This window comes from Ovis aries, chromosome 3 (assembly GCF_016772045.2).
Source record: "Ovis aries strain OAR_USU_Benz2616 breed Rambouillet chromosome 3, ARS-UI_Ramb_v3.0, whole genome shotgun sequence".
Classification (NCBI taxonomy): Eukaryota; Metazoa; Chordata; class Mammalia; order Artiodactyla; family Bovidae; genus Ovis; species Ovis aries.
In genome coordinates this window covers 153,173,004-153,193,832 of record NC_056056.1, presented here as the reverse complement: position 1 = coordinate 153,193,832, position 20,829 = coordinate 153,173,004, and the positions used below count along the sequence as shown (strand labels likewise).

Here is a 20,829-nt window from a genome sequence, read left to right as displayed (position 1 = left end):
AGGGAGGTGTATATGTGTGTATATATATGTGTGTATATATACAGTTGAGTTACATCATTGTATAGCAGAAACTAACACAACACTGCAAAGCAACGATGTGCAGGCATGTGTGCTAAGTCGCTTCAGTCATGTCCAGCTCTGCACAACCCTATGGACTGTAGCCTGCCAGGCTCCTCTGTCCATGGGATTCTCCCGGCAAGAATACTGGAGTGGGCTGACATGCCCTCCACCAGGGGATCTTCCCCACCCAGGGATCGAATTCGTGTCTCTTACGTCTCCTGCATTGGCGGGCAAGTTCTTTACCACTAGCGCCACCTGGGAAAGCCCAAACCTCTAATGACAACACTTACACAAAACTGGAAGACTATGTAGTTCACAGACTTCCAAATTCCAACCTGGTGAGGACAAACTGCCAGGAGACACAATATCAGTATCTGTGCAGGAGAAAGCAGAGAAGCAGCGAGGCCTCTGGTGATCTGACAACAGGAGGCCCCTAAAGAGCCAACAGGTTCACTTGAGAGTGCTGCAGACCAGTTCAATCATAGTGGCCGAAACTGCCCAGTCCAAGAGCCAGTGAGGCGAGGCCTGATTTGAGGCAAACTAGAGCCCATGACCTTCTAAATCTGATCCATCCAGGCATCCCATCCAGGACAGGATCCCAGACTCAGGAGAAACTACTGGGAGTGGAGTCAAACCCAAGCAGGAGAGAAACAGTGATGAAGGAAGCAGAAGATCCAGGTAAGCGGAAGGCATATTTTCTGAAGATGCACCCCACAAAACTCCCACACTACATGTTCTTATTTCATGGTGACCGTGACACCCCTCCCATCAAATGATTAGGTCTATGTCCCTTCCCCCCGAATCTGGGCAGAATTTTTGTGACAAACAAACAATAAAGGAGGGTAAAAAAGACTCCACCTGGCTTTCAAAGCAAGACCATAGCAATGCCATGCACTTTTACCTTACTCTTTGGGGATGCTCCTTCTTGGAACCCAGCTGCCATTTTGTGGGGAAGCCCAAACAAAGTCACGTGTATAGCCTGGCTGAAAACTGAGCTGATGTCCCAGCCAATAACAGGCTTGGGTCTTAGAAAGTATAGAGTGGCTGGGCTACCCCTCATGTGCTCTATCTGAATTCCTGGCCTGAAGAATCCAAAAGCATGGTGAAATGGTTATTTTCACTCTTGAGTTTTAGGGTGGTAAGTTACCTAGAAATTGTAACAGGGCATAGTTCAAATTAAAAAGTTTTATTTCATAGCCAAACTTTAAGGCATGTATATTGTTAAAAAGTCTTCTTTAATTTTGGTAAATTTATAAAATAAACTCAACGCCAGCAGAAGGGTTCCTCTTTCAAAAGAATAGTTTAATCGGTTAGTGCAGCATAATCAATTTTCCTTTGCTTTGGGTGGCATCTCATTAACAAATGCTTATAAAACCATGCCAGGAAGGTTTGTTTTTTCCACAAGAAGCAGCCAGACAGGTTAAATTTTCTTTTTTTCTTTATCTTTCTGTTGAAAATGGTAGAAATGGGGTCAAGCAGAATGACCACATAATTTATCATCCAAAATAGACAAATTTCTCAAAATAGCTTTCAGTTCAGTTCAGTTCAGTTGCTCAGTCATGTCCGACTCTTTGCGACCCCATGAACTGCAGCACACCAGGCCTCCCTGTCCATCACCAACTCCCAGAGTTCACTCAAACTCATGTCCATCGAGTCGGTGATGCCATCCAGCCATCTCATGTTGTCCCCTTCTCCTCCTGCCCCCAATCCCTCCCAGCATCAGAGTCTTTTCCAATGAGTCAACTCTTCGCATGAGGTGGCCAAAGTATTGGAGTTTCAGCTTCAGCAATATTCCTTCCAAAGAACACCCAGGACTGATCTCCTTTAGAATGGACAGGTTGGATCTCCTTGCAGTCCAAGGGACTCTCAAGAGTCTTCTCCAACACCACAGTTCAAAAGCATAGTGAGATATTAATTTACACACCAAAATATTTGCCCATATAAAATACAATTCAATGTTTTTTAGAATTACAGTCACAGGGTTCTGCAACCATTTGTTGCTGTTGTTCACTTACTAAGTCATGTCTGACTGTTAACGACCCCACGGACTGCAGCATGCCAGGCTTCCTTGCCTTTCACTACCTTCTGGAGTTTTCTCAAACTCATCTCTACTGAGTCAGTGATGCTATCTAGCTGTCTCATCTTCTATATTCCCTTTTCTTCCTGCCCTCAATCCTTCCCAGCATCAGGGTCTTTTCCAGTGAGTAGGCGCTTCACATCAGGTGGCGAAAGTATTGGAGCTTCAGCTTCAGCATCAGTCTTTCCAATGAATATTCAGGTTGATTTCTTTTAGGATTCACTGGTATGATCTCCTTGCTGTCTAAAGGCCTCTCAAGAGTCTTCTCCAGCACCACAGTTAGAAAGCATCAACTCTTTGGTGCTCAGCCTTTTATGGTCCAACTCTCACATCCATACATGACTACTGGAAAAACCATAGCTTTGACTAGACAGAGCTCCACTGGTAAAGTGATGACTCTGCTTTTTAATACACTGTCTAGGTCGGTCATAGTTTTTCTTCCAAGGAGCAAGCATCTTTTAATTTCATGGCTGCAGTCATTACTAAAAACTAATTTTAAAACATTTTCATCCCCTCAACTTAAGAAAATTTAAAAGTGAAAGGAGCACCAGTAAAAATTATACAAGGGCAATATGTATAAACTTGATCTATCCAGGGTCTGTCCAGGGCAAGTCAGATCATATTATCACCTGAAGTAGAGGGTATAAGTGTTAGGAAGAAATCCATATAACCTAATTCAAAACAGTAGCTTGCTTTAAGAAACATGATTTTAAAACAGATAAATAATTAGAAATGGAATTCTCTTCCCTTATAGCTCAGCTGGTAAAGAATCCTCCTGCAGTGTGGGAGACTTGGGTTTAATCCCTAGGTTGGAAAGATCCTCTGAAGAAGGGAAAGGCTATTCACTCCAGTACTCTGGCCTAAAGAATTCCATGGACTGTATAGTTCATGGGGTCACAGAGAGTCAGACACAACTGAGCAACTTTTACTTCACTTCCTTTCTGAGGCTAGGCATGGGGTGGGGAGAGTGTAAAAACTGTGGAACCATTTTGGAAAACTCTTTGGCAGGATCTATTAAAGTTGCACGTATGTATATACTATGAGTGAAGAAACAACTACTTGCTATATGATTTCATTTACATAAACTTAAGTAATCTACGACAGCACAGATCAGGACAGCAGTTAACTGTGGACAGGAGTTAGTGATGCAAGGGGGCATGAGGGGTACTCTGAGGTACTAAGAATGTTCTGTTTCTTGATTTGGGTCCTAATTACATGAATGTGTTCACTTCGCCAAGTGATCTCCAAATGGCTCAGATGGTAAAGAATCCACCTTTGATGTGGGAGACCTGGGTTCAATCCCTGGGTCAGGAAGATCCCCTGGAGGAGGGCACGGCAACTCACTCCAGTATTCTTGCCTGGAGAATCCCCATGGATGGAAGAGCCTGGTGGGCTACAGTCTACGAGGTCACAAAGAGTCAGACACAACTGAGTGACTAGGCACAGCACAGTTCACGTCGCCAAGATTCCGCAAGTTGAATGTTTATGATTTGTGTACTTTTCTACATGAATGCAGACTTCAATAAAAAGCTTACCCAAGGGACTTCCCTGGCAATCCAGTGGTTAAAACTTCACCTTTCAATGCTAGGTGGATGGGCTCAATCCCTGGTCAGGGAGCTAAGATCCACCAAAACCCCAACATAAAACAGAAACAATATTGTGAGAAATTAAATAAAGACTTAAAAAATGGTCCACATTAAAAAAAATCTTATTAAAAAAGCTTACTCAGAAATGGATAGATTTATGTTTGACAAAGAAATATTAAGAATATGGACTGAAACAGAATTTCCAAGCTCATTAATTGATAGCCACCTTCAAGACAGCAGTGAAGAAACTTAAGAGTTCAGGCAGCAATAACAAGGTGTTAATTTTCTCCTTAACACCTTTTCCTTGAACTAGAGGCACTGAAACTCCTAGGGAAACAGAGGTGGGAAAAGCAAAAGGTCTTCCCCTCACATAAAGGAATGTTTAAGTAAACACTGAAATAATTAACTACCTCTTAGGAATAATGGAAGCTTTTTGCTTTAGAGGTTTTAAATGCTTCTGCTAACAAGGATATACTTTAGAGTTGGAAGCAATATTTAAGGTTATTCAATCAATTTCTTTCGCTTTACAGTTAAGGGAACCGTACAGTTAAGGTCCAGAGGATTGACAGTACAGTTCAGTTCAGTTGCTCAGTCGTGTCCAACTCTGCGACTCCATGAACCGCAGCACGCCAGGCCTCCCTGTCCATCACCAACTCCCGGAGTTCACCCAAACCCATGTCCATCGATTCGGTGATGCCATCCAACCATCTCATCCTCTGTCGTCCCCTTCTCCTCCTGCTCTCAATCTTTCCCAGCACCAGGGTCTTTTCAAATGAGTCAGCTCTTCGCATAAGGTGGCCAAAGTATTGGAGTTTCAGCTTCAACATCAGTCCTTCCAATGAACACCCAGGACTGATCTTCTTTAGGATGGACTGGTTGGATCTCCTTGCAGTCCAAGGGACTCTCAAGAGCCTTTTCCAACACCACAGTTCAAAAGCATCAATTCTTCTGCGCTCAGCTTTCTTTATAGTCCAACTCTCACATCCATACATGACCACTGGAAAAACAATAACCTTGACTAGACGGACCTTTGTTGGCAAAGTAATGTCTCTGCTTTTGAATGTGCTGTCTGGGTTGGTCATAACTTTCCTTCCAAGGAGTGAGCGTCTTTTAATTTCATGGCTGCAGTCACCAGGATTTGCCCTAAACTGAGCAACTAGTTAGTGATAAAGCTGGTTTCATGACTCTGAGTTCTTGACTCATAAACTACTTCTCCTACTAGTAATGCTTATTTCTCTATGGCTTAACAGGTAGCAAACTCCTTTGGATCTAACTTAATCTGCACAAGAGACAACAAGTATCATGGTTTCCCTCTTCTACAGAGGAGAAAACTGGAGATGCTTAGAAAAGTTCGTATATCTTGACAAGGTTAAAAATTAATAAAACAGAAGAGACAGGATTTAAATTCATTCTAGCATCTGAGATTTAACCAAGGGACAATACTGCTTCCTTGAATTAACAATACATTACCATATTTCTGAGCTGGAGTGTAAATGAGTAAATAGGTGTATTGTTCCTTAATCATTATGTCTTGGGGAAAAAAAAAAACCAAACAAGTAAGTAGGTAGTTTATTTCCATGTTAAAATCTAGCTTTTCTCACTAATTCATATCTGAGGAAGACACATCCATTGGATCAAGGTTGTCTTCAGTAGGCACTCACATTTTCTCTTGATAGTCATTTCCAGATGAAGCGGCTGTGTTTGGTGTTCTAGAAGTTATCCAATATCCGAAGAGATGACCATGCATCACCTCTTTAATGACACATCTTTATGTCCTTAGCAACGTTCCTGACAATATACAACAGGCAGTGTTAAAGATTCACAGCCAACATATCAATTTTACTTCCCTGGTGGCTCAGAGGTTAAAGCGTCTGCCTCCAATGCGGGAGACCCAGGTTCGATCCCTGGGTCGGGAAGATCCCCTGGAGAAGGAAATGGCAATCCACTCCAGTATTCTTGCCTGGAGAATCCCATGGATGGAGAAGCCTAGTAGGTTACAGTCCACGGGGTCGCAAAGAGTCGGACACGACTGAGCGACTTCACCTTACCTTACCTTCTTAAGTAACCATGGATGCTTAAGATAAGGTACTCCAAGTGGAGTTTAATTAACTATTCATATCCTCAAGTGCTGAAAATGTACTATTTTGAGTTCAATACAAGTAAAAGTATAGTCAGATAAGATGCATTTGATTTGGCAAAAGATAGCTTGCTTTCAGGTTTGATTTCCCTCACATTCTCTCCAAATAGATAATGTGTAGTAGGGCTAAAACATTTAAGAAGTACAGGCTCATTCATTATGCATTGTAAAGTGTATTTCCTTTCAATTCATTCATGCGGCAAGACTAGCAAGGCTAACAGAACAGTAAGAACAAAAATTGTATTTTCCTTCCTGTCATAATTTCAAACCTATGAAATACAAATGGATATGGAGGGAAAGACAGGAAATATGCATGGAAGAAGGTCCCTAATTTAAGTCAATGATCCTTCTAATTTATTTAAGATGTAAGTAGATAATATGTAACATAAAAATAAAATATGACTGAGTATAAATGATCATTTCATTCTAACCATACCCCAAAGATGATAAATACATGGGGCACTTTCTTTCACTCCCATGGCTGACATCCCTGATCAGGGCTTGCCTTCTCATATAACACGCTCTCATAATCTTTCCTTTTTTGACCTTACAAACTTTTTCAATGCTACCACGTACTACTTATCATGTGTAAGGTGCTATAGTAACTGCTTTACATGTATCATCTCTTTTAACAGCCTCACAATATACCTAGTGATCTTCCCTGTAGCTCAGATGGTAAAGAATCTGCCTGCAACACAGGAGACCCGGGTTCGATCCCTGGGTTGGGAAGATCCTCTGGAGAAGGGAATGGCAATCCACTCCAGTATTCTTGCCTGGAGAATCCCACGGACAGAGGAGCCTGGCGGGCCACAGTTCATGGGGTCGCAAAGAGTCAGACACGACTGAGCGACTAACACTACCACTACTACTACTAATATACCTAGTGAGACAGGTATTCCCCTTCTACATGTGGACACTGAGAGTCTGATGCTAAGTCACAGAAGTGGAAGGGGCTGAGCTTGCATTCAAAGCCAAGTTCATTATATTTCTGTGCTTCATTACAGCCAGCTTCCACAAACTGAGTGGGGTTAGCACATAATATGTAAGTTAGATGTACCCACGGTTCTCTACGGGTACCTTCCTCCATAGCACTGCTAACAGTAGTCATAGACAAGATACTGCTTTGCTTTCTGAACGGAAGACCCTTTCCTCAAAGCTACACCGGCTTTAGACTTGTTTTTAAAGGCCACAAACAGCAAATGCTGGAGTTTCACTTGCAGCACTACTGTGCCTCCAACCTCCTCTGTGGTCTTTTTCTGCAGCGTCTCCTCTTGACTAAGGTAAACACCTTCTGTTCTTCCAGCTTGCCCGTATGTGCCATTCCTGTGTCTAGTCACTCTTCTCTGGCACTGCTTCCATTTGCCCACATCTCCCCAAAGCCCACAGAGTGTTTCTAGTGAGATCTGACCAGTCCAACTGCAGCAGGGCCTTCCCTCCCTTCCACACTCTGGCTCTCGTGATCACACCTGAGGACTGGTATTTAAACCAACTGCATAGCCCTGTGCTCTTAGGCCTTTTCATATTCTGCTAAGTCGGCATAGGCCTCAACTGTCAAAGGAGCTGGATAGGAGAAAAGGAAAGTAGAGAAAAGCTAAGTACTGGTTGAAGGAAGCAGGGTGTGGAGATGGAACTGCTTCCAGAAGAGGCTGAAGATTCCTGTATCAGGGTGTCCTGATTGTTATTGTTCAGTCGTGTTCGACTCTTTGACACCCCATGAACTGCAGCACGCCAGGTTTCTCTGTCCTTCACCATCTCCCAGAGTCTGCTCAAACTCACATCCATTGAGCTGGTGATGCCATCCAACCAACTCATCTGTTGTCCCCTTCTCCTCTTGCCTTCAATCCTTCCCAATATCAGAGTCTTTTCCTGATATTGACAGCTTCTGATATTGACAGTCGGCTCTTCACATCACATGGCCAAAGTACTGGAGCTTCAGAGCTTCAGCATCAGTACTTCTAGCGAATATTCAGGGTAGATTTCCTTTAGGATTGACTGGTTTGATCTCCTTGCTGACCAAGGGACTCTCAAGAGTGTTCTTCAGCACCACAATTTGAAAACAACAGTTCTTCAGCACTCAGCCTTTTTTATTGTCCTGCTCTCACATCCATACGTGACTACTGGAAAAGCCATAGTTTTGGCTACATGGACTTTTGCAGGCAAAGTGATGTCTCTGCTTTTTAATATGTTGCCTGGGTTTGTCATGGAGAAGGCAATGGCACCCCACTCCAGTACTCCTGCCTGGAAAATCCCATGGACAGAGGAGCCTGGTAGGCTGCAGTCCATGGGGTCGCTAAGAGTTGGATATGACTGAGCAACTTCCCTTTCACTATTCACTTTCATGCATTGGAGAAGGAAATGGCAACCCACTCCAGTGTTCTTGCCTGAAGAAGCCCAGGGACGGGGGAGCCTGGTGGGCTGCCGTCTCTGGCGTCGCACAGAGTTGGACACGACTGAAGCGACTTAGCAGCAGCAGCAGCAGCAGCAGGTCTGTCATTGCTTTTCTTCCAAGGAGAAAAGTGTATTTTAATTTCATGGCTGCAGTCACCATCCACAGTGATTTTGGAGCCCAAGAAAATAAAGTCTCTCACTGTTTCCATTGTTTCTCCATCTACTTGCCATGAAGTGATGGGACCAGTTGCCATGATCTTAGTTTTTTGAATGTTGAGCTTTAAGCCAGCTTTTTCACTCTCCTCTTTCACCTTCATCAAGAGGCTCTTTAATTCCTCTTCGCTTTCTACCATAAGGGTGGTGTCATCTACATATCTGAGGTTATTTGGCATTTCTCCAAATCTAGTGAAAGCAATATAGTCCAAACACTCTCTCCTACTTTGCCTGAAGTCCAATCAGCTGAAGATTTATTGACTTTAATAGGCAAACTAAGTGATTTCCCTGGTGGTCCAGTGGTTAAGATTCCATGCATTTTAATGCAGGGGGCATGGGTTCCATTCCTGGTCTGGAAACAAAATCCCACATACCACAACTAGCCAAATAAATAAATATTTTAAAAATAATAATAATAGGCAAACTAAACAAAAACAAAAGGAAAAGGCCTTCCCTGGTGGTCCACTGGTTAAGAATCCACCCTGCCATGCTGGGGACATGGGTTCAATCCCTGGCTGGGGAAATAAGATCCCACGTGCTGCAGGGCAACTAAGCCCGCACACTACAATGAAAGATCCCAAGGACACAACAAAGACCAGAGGCAGCCAAATAAATTTAATCCTGACATTTAAAGTCTAAAAAATATTTTTTAAAAAAGCATAACATGAAGCTCATTCACAATCCTGTGGGTTACCAAACAATCATACACGTTGGGAGTTTTAAAAAGAAAGCAATTTGACTTTAGCGAAGGACAGTACGCTGTGGTGCTGAGATGATAACTTTTGCGCTGGGATAAGCATTAGGGAGAAGGTAAAGGGACCGTGGGTTTGGGAATGGTTGATTGGAGTGGTGCGGAAAAAGCCAGAGTCCTCTCTGAAGGATGACCTTGTTTTGCAAAATAAAAGTCAGTACTGGTAGATAAACAGAGGGCAGAGGACTTTTGAAGTGGCACAGGAGACAAATGCCTGAGACACACAGAGGTCATAAGTACTTTGTTGGTGGGCAGACCTGGAAAGAATATCATGAGGGATGCCAAGCAGCAAGCAGGGGACAGCAGAAGACTGTGAACGGGGCTTCAGGAAGCAAGCTCCCCTTCACGGCCATTTAACCCAGGGCCAGCTAAGAAGCCGCTTTCTTCTCTCCTGACCCCCAGTGCAGATGTTTTGCATTTCTTATCACACATGGACAAGGGCCATGTCCTGTTTTTCTCAGCATCCCCACTGCCTCACCCAATAAGCACTCAAGAATGAATGTTTCTGGACAGTCTCCCCACCCAAGGTCCAGCCTTTGAGGTGCTACTGCTTGAGGCAGAGGTGTGAGAGCCTCCGTTGGCTGGCTCTCCAGGACATGCTGACTTCCAGGGGTCCTCACAAGACTAGCAAGAGGAGGAGCCCACAGCTTATGCCAAGCAAGGTCCCATTTAAACGGATTCACAGGGTTCCAAGGTCCGAATATGAGCACTGGTTTTGCTATCAAATTTACGCACAGTTTAACCGAATCACAATGGCAGTCTAATAATTCCACTTTCTTTCTGAAAAAGGGCACAGCTGACACCTCAGTTCTGATCTTTTAGATACATAAAAGAGGTAGGAGGGGGAGGAAACCCAAACAAAACAACAAGCTGTTATAAACCATGGATACAGCTAATTAGGTTTAATTTTACACACCAGCGACCTTGGATACCTAGGATTTGACCCCCCAATGGCCCTAGCTGACCCCAATTAATATCTGGCCACATACACACCTGTGATCTCTGTGAGTCAGCATATTAATAAGGCTTTACATGCATGCTAAATTCCAGACAGAAGGACTGGATTCAGTCCCAGGGAGGTGCTCTATTAATGATTAAAGGTGACACAAAGAAGTTTAAGAAATATTTTGATTCCAGAAGACACACACTGCAAAAACTATGGTTTGCCTTTTGTTAGTCTTACACAATTATTGAGCATGAACTCTTTCGTTCAAGAGTGTAGTTCTTATTCCTGCTACCAAAGTAAGATGCGCCATTCTGTACATTTTTATACAGTCCACAGGCAGAGTAAATTGCATAAATGAGAATAAGCATGGGTATCACAGGGATGGATGAGCTGCAAATAGTGTTTTGCTTGCCCATGAGCCACAGTGCTTATCATGGGAAGGGCACCTCAGTTTTTCTTTGCCCAACTGTCAGCTCATACAAGTTGGACTCCTGTGCCTGTCACTCCTCCCGAGGTTCCCGGGGTGGTAGATGACCCAGGACTGGTCGGTTGGAGAGTTCCATTCCTGATGGCCACAGGGACGAGCATGCAGCACAAGGCAGGCCAATGAAATCCCTTCAGGACTATTTAAGAAAGCAGAGCTGAGTGCCGGGACAACAGGATCCTGCTGTACCTGAAGTCAGGGCAGCCTCGTGACTATTTTATTCAGTAAACAGACTGATTTTAGAGGGGTGGGTCTAAAGCCAGTTTGAGATGGGTTTCTTAACTTTTTCCTTAAAATGTCTGAACAAGGTGAAGGTCACTCTACCGGAATTTTACATCTTATGATTTAATCTGTTTGAACAAGAGCATTTCATATGAATGGACTACACAGCCTTAAGATGCCTCCAATAATTCATACTCTTACTATTCAGAATCTGGTGTAATCCCATCCTCTTCAGTGTGGGCTGACCTTGTGACTCTCTTCTAATGAATAGAAGCAGGAATAATGGGTTGTTAGTTCCAAGATTAAGTTACAAAGACTATAGCTTTTGTCCAGCATGCCTTTTCATGCTCTCTCTCTGCTCACTTGCTCTAAGGGAAAGTAGCTGTCATTATGAGCTACCTAATAGATGGCCCACTTGGGAAAAAACTGATGTCTCCAGTCAATAGCCAGCATGGACCTGAGACCTAGACACAAGAATGAGCTTGGAAGAGGTTCCTCACCCAACCCAGTCTATGCCTCGATTACAGCTCCATGAGACACAGTGAGCCCAAGGACGCAGCTAAGTTACACAAGATTTACTGGAATTTTAATAAAATAAGTGTTTGTTGTTTTAAGCTGCTATGTTTGGGGATAATCTGTCATGCAGCCATAGATAAGTAATAGAATACAATTAACCCCAAATAGATTAAAATACTCATCCTTTGCCTCTTTATGTCTCCCATGACAACTCTCAATTTATAAAAAGTACTTTATCTAGAGGACCTTAAACAAATGCAGTTTCAATGGTTTTAAGTGCTCGGCATAATTCTGTTAGGTAGATAAAATACCATATTTGAGCACTAAGATTCTTTAAAAGATTGACAGTTGAAATTTCACTCTGGTGTAATCTGTTCAACAAATACATTTTGTGTACCTGTTATGTTGCAGGCACATTCATATAAATAAGACAGGGTAGCCTGTTTCAACAGAGCTCAGAGTTCGTTCAGAAAAGAAGAAAAGTCCAGAAGAATCAAGAGGAGTGCCATTACTCATTAACTGTGTGACACTGGACAGCCATTTAATTTTCCAGCTAATTTATCAACTCATAAAATTTCTAGAAGGATGACAAAGTAAAATGTACATAAAAGTATCACAAAATTCTAAAATAAAATAAAAGTATAATTACTGCAGTGGTTATTATCAAAACTGCAATATTCAGACTTTACTATAGAAATAGATTAGAATGATTCATAATTATTTTGTTGTTTACTAGCATGTGAAATTTCTTTTCTATTAACAACTTAAATATATCCTTAAATTTGTAATTTGCATTCTAAAGATGGCTTGGTCTTGATCATTCTTTCCAAAACCATGTAATGTGAATTACTTACTTCTCTCCTGAATTTAAACTTCTCAGATTTTCCTTTAAATTTATTCTCTGTGAGAAAATACTTACTGTAATTCTTTTAAAAACCTGAGTTAGAATGACAAAGAACTTGAAAATTCTAATCATTTTGGTTAACTAATGATTTTTGTAAGCAAAAAAGTTTCCATCCTATAAAAAAAGAGACAAAATTTTCTTTATGTTAAATTTAAACAATGTTTAGAGCTACTACTTAGAACCAATTAAATGTTCTCATTATTTTTATTGCCTTTCTTCACCAAACCTCCTCTGACATGCTCTGTGATTTATTAGATCAACATTTTGAGGTCACTAGAAAACACTTTATTTTTCAAATTTTCAATATACCTCTACACTTCGATTCATTATTCCAGTCCAAATAGCCAGTGCGTTAATAAAAATGCATTGGCAAGAATAATTGATTCCATTTTAGGGGAAAGATATCAACAATAAACTCTTTGGGCTGAGGCAATCAATGGTTATTGAATTCTAGACTCCAAGCTAATATTTCCAGCTACACGGGTCCTTGAGACTCAAGTTGGCCACTTTACTTGTAATGAACAAGGTCAAAATCATGAACTGAAATACTATGACATATAGAAAACATTACCTCAGAAAAATTTTAGCCTCAGGGCATCATAAACTGCCAAGTATCTTTCCAGCAGGCCTAAATACGAATACACACATCAAAGCTGAAAACAGATAAGTCCTTTGTAATCCACTATTCTAGTTGTCTAAATTTTGGTATGAAGTAAAATATAATTAAACATTTATTAAGTTCTATCTATGTGCTAGCCCAGGTGCAGAGGGAACACAAAGAGGAAATTTGATGTAGATAAAATATAATTGAAAGAAGTAGAAAAGGTGAGGTGAGGAATGATTTTGAGCTTTTCTGGATAAGATTTTAAAAGACTATGCCTTAAAAGAGAGAAGGAAGGTGGAACAAACATGTGGGCGGACGATAAGGTTACTGAGTAGAGTTTAGCAAATGCTGAAATCTGAGGTGATGGAGTAGCCAGATGACAGATGGCAATATGGATCTCATGCGTGACATCTCAACTACACAGAAGAGGAAGGCAGAGATGCCCAGGAAGAGTTTATAAGAAGGGGTTAAGCAAAAGAGCCAGGAAAGCAGGGAGCAGAAGTAGGTGATCAGAAAAGAGGAGTACCAGGAAAAAGATGGAACCACAGAAGCCAAAAGAGGAAACAAAATATATAGTGATGACCCACTGTCAAATGCCACAGAAAGATCAACAATGTTAAGAAATTTTAAAAGCTGCTAACTATACATTGACCGATACAATGAACATGAACTTGGGCAAACTCCGGGAGATGCTGAGGGACAGGGAGGCCTGGCGTGCTGCAGTCCATGGGGTCGCAAAGAGTCGGACATGACTGGGCAACTGAACAACAATAACAACCATACATTCAGGAGGTCACCAGCTATCTCTGCTGGATCACTTTCAGAGAAGTGGCAGATGTGGAAGCCAGAGGACCTGGAGGCATCTATCAGTCTAATATTAACTGAGCGCCTTTGTGCTTTAGGGATGACAACGTCCAAGGTGTATATATGGAAGTTTTCTTTTTGGTAAAAGATATTTGGGAGGTTGGGGGGAAGAGCAGAAGAAGAGTTAAGAGAACGGAGAAGTGGTCTACGTCTTTGGTTGAGAGTATGTTTTTGGAGGAAGAGAGCAGGTTGGGACTTCAGAAGAGAGGTACAACAGCAGAATAATTGCTTGGGGAAAGGGTAAGAGAGTGGCTAGAGACAAAGACTGATGACCAGCGGAGAAAGCCCAGCTGAGGCTGGAACTCACAATTCGTAATGCAGCCAACCTCCATGGCTGTAGACTGTTTTCCAATAACGTCAGTAACCTGGGAACAGGAGTGAAGACCACGGATGGCTTGGCGGCACTAAGGCCATGCCCTGGCAGGCATGTGAGGCTGTGGTCCAGGGGAGACAGGTACTCAAGGGGGCTGGTGATGACACAGGCAACTGGACCCTTAATGAAAGAATAAGAATTCAGCAACATTCTGACAGGTGGATTCTTTAGGAATTTAACAAGACTTCTGAAAAAGTAAATGATCTAAAAATAGAAAAACCTGATACTATTAAAAGTTATCCAGTGTCTGAATTCAAAATGACCGATTCATCACCTTAAAAATGATACACTTCCCTATAACTTTTATCTTTAAAATTTATACTTTGCTTTTGACATTAAAGAAATCTAAGTAAATAGGTAATTTCTGAGGTTTGCTGTTATATTTCAATGTAAGAGATCCCTATCAAGTTAAAATATTGTAATTTCTGATTAATTGGGAAACTTGCATTTAAAGGAAAAAAATTTAAGTAAAAAACAGGAAACTTCCAAATCAAAAAAGAATAAACAGCTAAATATTTGAGACATTTACAAAACTGTAAGGAAGATACTTCAATAAAGTCAAGCTCAAACTGGAAAATATAAATGACATAACCTGACACAGAGTTCCTTGATCACAGTTGTCAAGTATTAGAATATTATCCACTCTTAAAATTCATACCTTATAGTAAATAACTTCACTCTCCTTGATTACTATTTCCCATCAGCAAACTTGACAAGTGAGCATTTTATATAGGATGGATACGATTCACGTGTGACTTAGTAATAGACAAAATAAATAAAGAAGACTAGTTCTTATATAATTTTCTAACTCTCATGAATTCTAGGATTTATTTGCAACCCCTAAGAGAACTCTTTGTTTTTATGATAGATTTATATTCATATTCATATTTTTGATCATATAGATGCTTTGGTTTTGGACACTTGAACTTTTAATAATCTGCATTTTGGGTAGCATACACACCACATACATCCATGTTCAGATGACCAGATGTGTCCCAGCCCTTCTGCTCTCACTCCCGTGTTTTCGTGGGATCTCAAGGACCCAACCCTACGTTAGATCTGCTTGCTCACCTTGGTGATCACAAATTCTAATCCAAACATGCAGTGAATTATATACATTGTTTCCTAATTTTAGATTCAGTGGGAAAGAATACACACACGCACACACACACATACACCACAAAGTTACACTAGAATGTAATACAGCAAATTGTCCTGTTCAAAAGAACAACGGATTTCAAAATAATTGAATGAACAGGATTGAGAAGAAAATTTATCTTGTTACAAAAACAGCCATAACAGCAGTCGTTTCTGCTGTCTTTATAACCGAGGAGACTTGCAATTGTGCCCAACATAACCCAGGAGGTCATCGACCTGTCAAGAGGATAGAGGCTCCTATCACACGAGCATCCCCGAACAGAAACATGGCGGGGAAGCACACAGCATGGGAGTTGGGAGATGAGGCGCACCACTCTCAGCACATAGTAAACGCTTAATGAATATCAATGCAAAGAAATAGAGCAGAACAACAGAGTGGGAAAGACTAGAGATTTGTTCAAGAAAATTAGAGGTACCAAGGGAACATTTCATGCAAAGACGGGCTCGATACAGGGCAGAAATGGTATGGACCTAACAGAAGCAGAGGATATTAAGAAGAGAATACACAGAAGAACTGTACAAGAAAGATCTTCACGACCCAGATAATCATGAAGGTGTGATCACTCACCTAGAGCCAGACAACCTGGAATATGAAGTGGGCCTTAGAAAGCATCACTACGAACAAAGCTAGTGGAGGTGATGGAATTCCAGTTGAGCTATTTCAAATCCTGAAAGATGATGCTGTGAAAGTGCTGCACTCAATATGCCAGCAAATTTGGACAACTCAGCAGTGGCCACAGGACTGGAAAAGGTCCATTTTCATTCCAATCCCAAAGAAAAGCAATGCCAAAGAATGTTCAAACTACCACACAATTGCTTTCATCTCACACGCTAGTAAAGGAATGCTTAAAATTCTCCAAGCCAGGCATCAGCAATATGTGAACCGTGAACTTCCAGATGTTCAAGCTGGATTTAGAAAAGGCAGAGGAATCAGAGATCAAATTGCCAACATCCACTGGATCATCGAAAAAGCAAGAGAGTTCCAGAAAAACATCTATTTCTGCTTTATTGACTATGCCAAAGCCTTTGACTATGTGGATCAAAATAAACTGTGGAAGATTCTGAAAGAGATGGGAATACAGACCACCTAACCTGCCTCTTGAGAAATCTGTATGCAGGTCAGGAAGCAACAGTTAGAACTGGACATGGAACAACAGACTGGTTCCAAATAGGAAAAGGAGTATGTCAAGGCTGTATATTATCACCCTGCTTATTTAACTTCTATGCAGAGTACATCATGAGAAATGCTGGACTGGAAGAAACACAAGCTGGAATCAAGATTGCCGGGAGAAATATCAATAACCTCAGATATGCAGATGACACCACCCTTAGGCAGAAAGTGAGGAGGAACTAAAAACCCTCTTGATGAAAGTGAAAGTGGAGAGTGAAAAAGTTGGCTTAAAGCTCAACATTCAGAAAACAAAGATCATGGCATCTGGTCCCATCACTTCATGGGAAATAGATGGGTAAACAATGGAAACAGTGTCAGACTTTATTTTGGGGGGCTCCAAAATCTCTGCAGGTGGTGACTGCAGCCATGAAATTAAAAGACGCTTTCCTTGGAAGGAAAGGTATGACCAATCCAGACAGCAGATTCAAAAGCAGAGACATTACTTGGCCAACAAAGGTCCATCTAGTCAAGGCTACTGTTTTTCCAGTGGTCATGTATGGATGTGAGAGTTGGACTGTGAAGAAAGCTGAGTGCTGAAGAATTGATGCTTTTGAACTGTGCTATTGGAGAAGACTCTTGAGAGTCCCTTGGACTGCAAGGAGATCCAACCAGCCCATCCTAAAGGAGATCAGTCCTGGGTGTTCATTGGAAGGACTGATGCTGAAGCTGAAACTCCAATACTTTGGCCACCTCGTGAGAAGAGTTGACTCATTGGAAAAGACTCTGATGCTGGGAGGGATTGAGGGCAGGAGGAGAAGGGGACGACGGAGGATGAGATGGCTGGATGGCATCACGGACTCGATGGACATGAGTTTGGGTAAACTCTGGGAGTTGTGATGGACAGGGAGGCCTGGCGTGCTGCAATTCATGGGGTTGCAAAGAGTCGAACACGACTGAGAGACTGAACTGAACTGAACTGAATGAATCTTTGCTAATAACATCTAACAGCTCAGAGATTTAAGCTTGTTTCGTCTAGTTCTATGGAAAATTAGGATGATATTATCTGTCTCACAGAGCTGTGAGAAGTAAGATAAAGATAACTCATGCAAAGTGCTTAGCACACAGCCCAGCATGCACTAATCTCAGAAGACCAAGTCTCAAGAAGTGTGTAACAAATATGTGTTGAAAAAAGAAGGTAGGTCTATAAAATATTGTAAGGTACAAACATTTCATTTCCCCTTTTATTTTCTTTGTATTCAGATTCTCTTAAAAATCTGTCCTAAGAGCTGTGTTCTTTTATATCTGTCGTTAAGAGCCGTGTTCTTTTATGCTACATGGAGAAATAGGGGAAGGGCAGTATTGGAATTACGGATAGGGCAAATGCAATCTTTTCCCACCAAAGAATACTTTTTCTAAACTTCCTCATCATTTTGGATATGCAAATAAGTGACTATAAAGTAGTAAGAGGAGTATCTGTGGGTGGCTCATGGGAATCAGTCTGGACAGATACTCAAGCAAGGCCCAGCATGAGCCAGGCAGCCAGGCACTGTCCCAGGTGCTGGAATATAAGGCCTGGTACTCACAGGAAAGATACACAGGTAATCACAAAACGACAGACTAAGGGAGGCATCATTTGTATGTGTCCCAGATCTAACCTTTCAGATTGGGGTGGAGTGGAAATTCACTTGAAGATAGTATTTGAAGCAACAGGAAAGGTTTAGAGGGAAGATAAGGTTAAAAATACACCAAGTTCAGAGACTTAAATACTATGTCAGTTCTATTCTTAGCTATGTGTCCCCTCTCCTAAAGAGTGTTATTTCCTCTCTTTAAGGCTTAAAAAACAATTACTGAGCTAACTCCTATATTGTTAAGGATATTCATCATATGTAATATTAGAGGGCTGGACTAGAAGATCCCAGTAATTTTTCTTAGCTCTAGAGGTCCTTTTATGCCTGATCATCTTCCAAATGGTCCAAAATACACCATTACACAAAAACTTTGCGATTTTTAAGAAAGAAAGAGGTGCCTGTCCTTGTAAATCATGAAAACTTGATATTGGTAGATAAAACCAGCCGTAAACAACAGTTCTTAAGTGCTGGGAATTCCCCAACTCTATTCCAATAATGAAAGGCCACTGTAAATCCATAAGTGGAAATTTATAACCAGCAACCGAGCAACTGTATGTCTCACCCTAAATTTTGACAGCTGCTCCCAGAAAAGTGATCATGATTCAGGAAGGATGAAAGTCACTGAGCAATGTACGTTCTTATTCATATCTTCAAAATACTTGCAGAAATTATTTTTTCTACATGTTAATTTTTTTGCCAATCACGGTTTATAAAAACAAGTGTTAACCACAACAGCAACTGTTTGTAAAACTCTCCACTGTGGCTATTTGTTAACCTACTTCTCATTTTTAGAATCAGCAAGATGCCACTGTTGACTTCGCATTCTATATCAGTTACATTTTACGTGTAACCAGTGCGTATGACACGTGTCTAGTTTTATCTCAAAAATGGGGCTTCATAAATCAAATATTTTCCATACCTGCGAATTCATGAATCACATACTACTGCCAGCAGAAGAGCAACATGAAAACATAAGGCCAGGTCAGCAGTAATCAGAAGCACCTATTTTCACAATACTGAAAATAGGCATAATTTTTTGTTTGTTGGATAGACACATCTCCAGAAAAGCAATTCAGACGATCACCAGGAAACAAAGATTTTTAAAATTTTATACTGAATTTATTTCTAATTATAACAAATAGTCACTGATGTAAAAAAATAATATTCCAACAAGCAATATAAAATTCCCTGGTTATCTATTGCTAGTAAAATAATAAATAATAGAAACGTAAAGGGTGCAATTCTCCATAAAGTACAGAGACTGGCAATGCTATGGGCTATAACCCAAAGAACCTGTATGACTGCTCACTCTCCAGAAAAAATTTCTTTGACATATAATCTTTTCTATAAAATGCACAAGCCATTAAGAGTCTCTACTGTGGTGATTTTCAAGGATTTGGGAGAAGTGGGATATATTTTTGTCTTGCAGGGAAAAAAAAAAAGCAAGAAACTAAAAAACAAGCATACATTTTTTTTTTTAGTTTTTATTTTTTAATTTTAAAATCTTTAATTCTTACATGTGTTCCCAAACATGAACCCCCCTCCCACCTCCCTCCCCATAACATCTCTCCGGGTCATCCCCATGCACCAGCCCCAAGCATGCTGCATCCTGCGTCAGACATAGACTGGCGATTCAATTCTTACATGATAGTATACATGTTAGAATGCCATTCTCCCAAATCATCCCACCCTCTCTCTCTCCCTCTGAGTCCAAAAGTCCATTATACACAGCTGTGTCTTTTTTCCTGTCTTGCATACAGGGTCGTCATTGCCATCTTTCTAAATTCCATATATATGTGTTAGTATACTGTATTGGTGTTTTTCTTTTTGGCTTACTTCACTCTGTATAATCGGCTCCAGTTTCATCCATCTCATCAGAACTGATTCAAATGAATTCTTTTTAACCGCTGAGTAATACTCCATTGTATATATGTACCACAGCTTTCTTATCCATTCATCTGCTGATGGACATCTAGGTTGTTTCCATGTCCTGGCTATTATAAACAGTGCTGCGATGAACATTGGGGTACATATGTCTCTTTCAATTCTGGTTTCCTTGGTGTGTATGCCCAGCAGTGGGATTGCTGGGTCATAAGGTAGTTCTATTTGCAATTTTTAAGGAATCTCCACACTGTTCTCCATAGTGGCTGTACTAGTTTGCATTCCCACCAACAGTGTAGGAGGGTTCCCTTTTCTCCACACCCTCTCCAGCATTTATTGCTTGCAGATTTTTGGATCGCAGCCATTCTGACTGGTGTGAAGTGGTACCTCATTGTGGTTTTGATTTGCATTTCTCTGATAATGAGTAATGTTGAGCATCTTTTCATGTGTTTGTTAGCCATCCGTATGTCTTCTTTGGAGAAATGTCTATTTAGTTCTTTGGCCCATTTTTTGATTGGGTCGTTTATTTTTCTGGAATTGAGCTGCAGAAGTTGCTTGTATATTTTTGAGATTAGTTGTTTGTCAGTTGCTTCATTTGCTATGATTTTCTCCCATTCAGAAGGCTGTCTTTTCACCTTGCTTATATTTTCCTTTGTTGTGCAGAAGCTTTTGATTTTAATTAGATCCCATTTGTTTATTTTTGTTTTTATTTCCAGAATTCTGGGAGGTGGATCATAGAGGATCCTGCTGTGATTTATGTCGGAGAGTGTTTTGCCTATGTTCTCCTCTAGAAGTTTTATAGTTTCTGGTCTTACATTTAGATCTTTAATCCATTTTGAGTTTATTTTTGTGTGTGGTGTTAGAAAGTGATCTAGTTTCATTCTTTTACAAGTGGTTGACCAGTTTTCCCAGCACCACTTGTTAAA

General features: G+C 41.0%; 1 protein-coding gene and 1 non-coding gene across 14 annotated transcripts in view; one reads left to right on the top strand and one right to left on the bottom strand.

Moving 5' to 3' along the window:
• GRIP1 (glutamate receptor interacting protein 1) overlaps positions 1 to 20,829 on the bottom strand; it is a 771,259-nt gene that overhangs the window by 445,341 nt on the left and 305,089 nt on the right. The gene's annotated exons all lie outside the window — the stretch shown is intronic.
• Positions 5,568 to 5,639, top strand: TRNAW-CCA (transfer RNA tryptophan (anticodon CCA)). The gene has a single exon. It is a non-coding gene; the product is annotated as a tRNA-Trp (tRNA).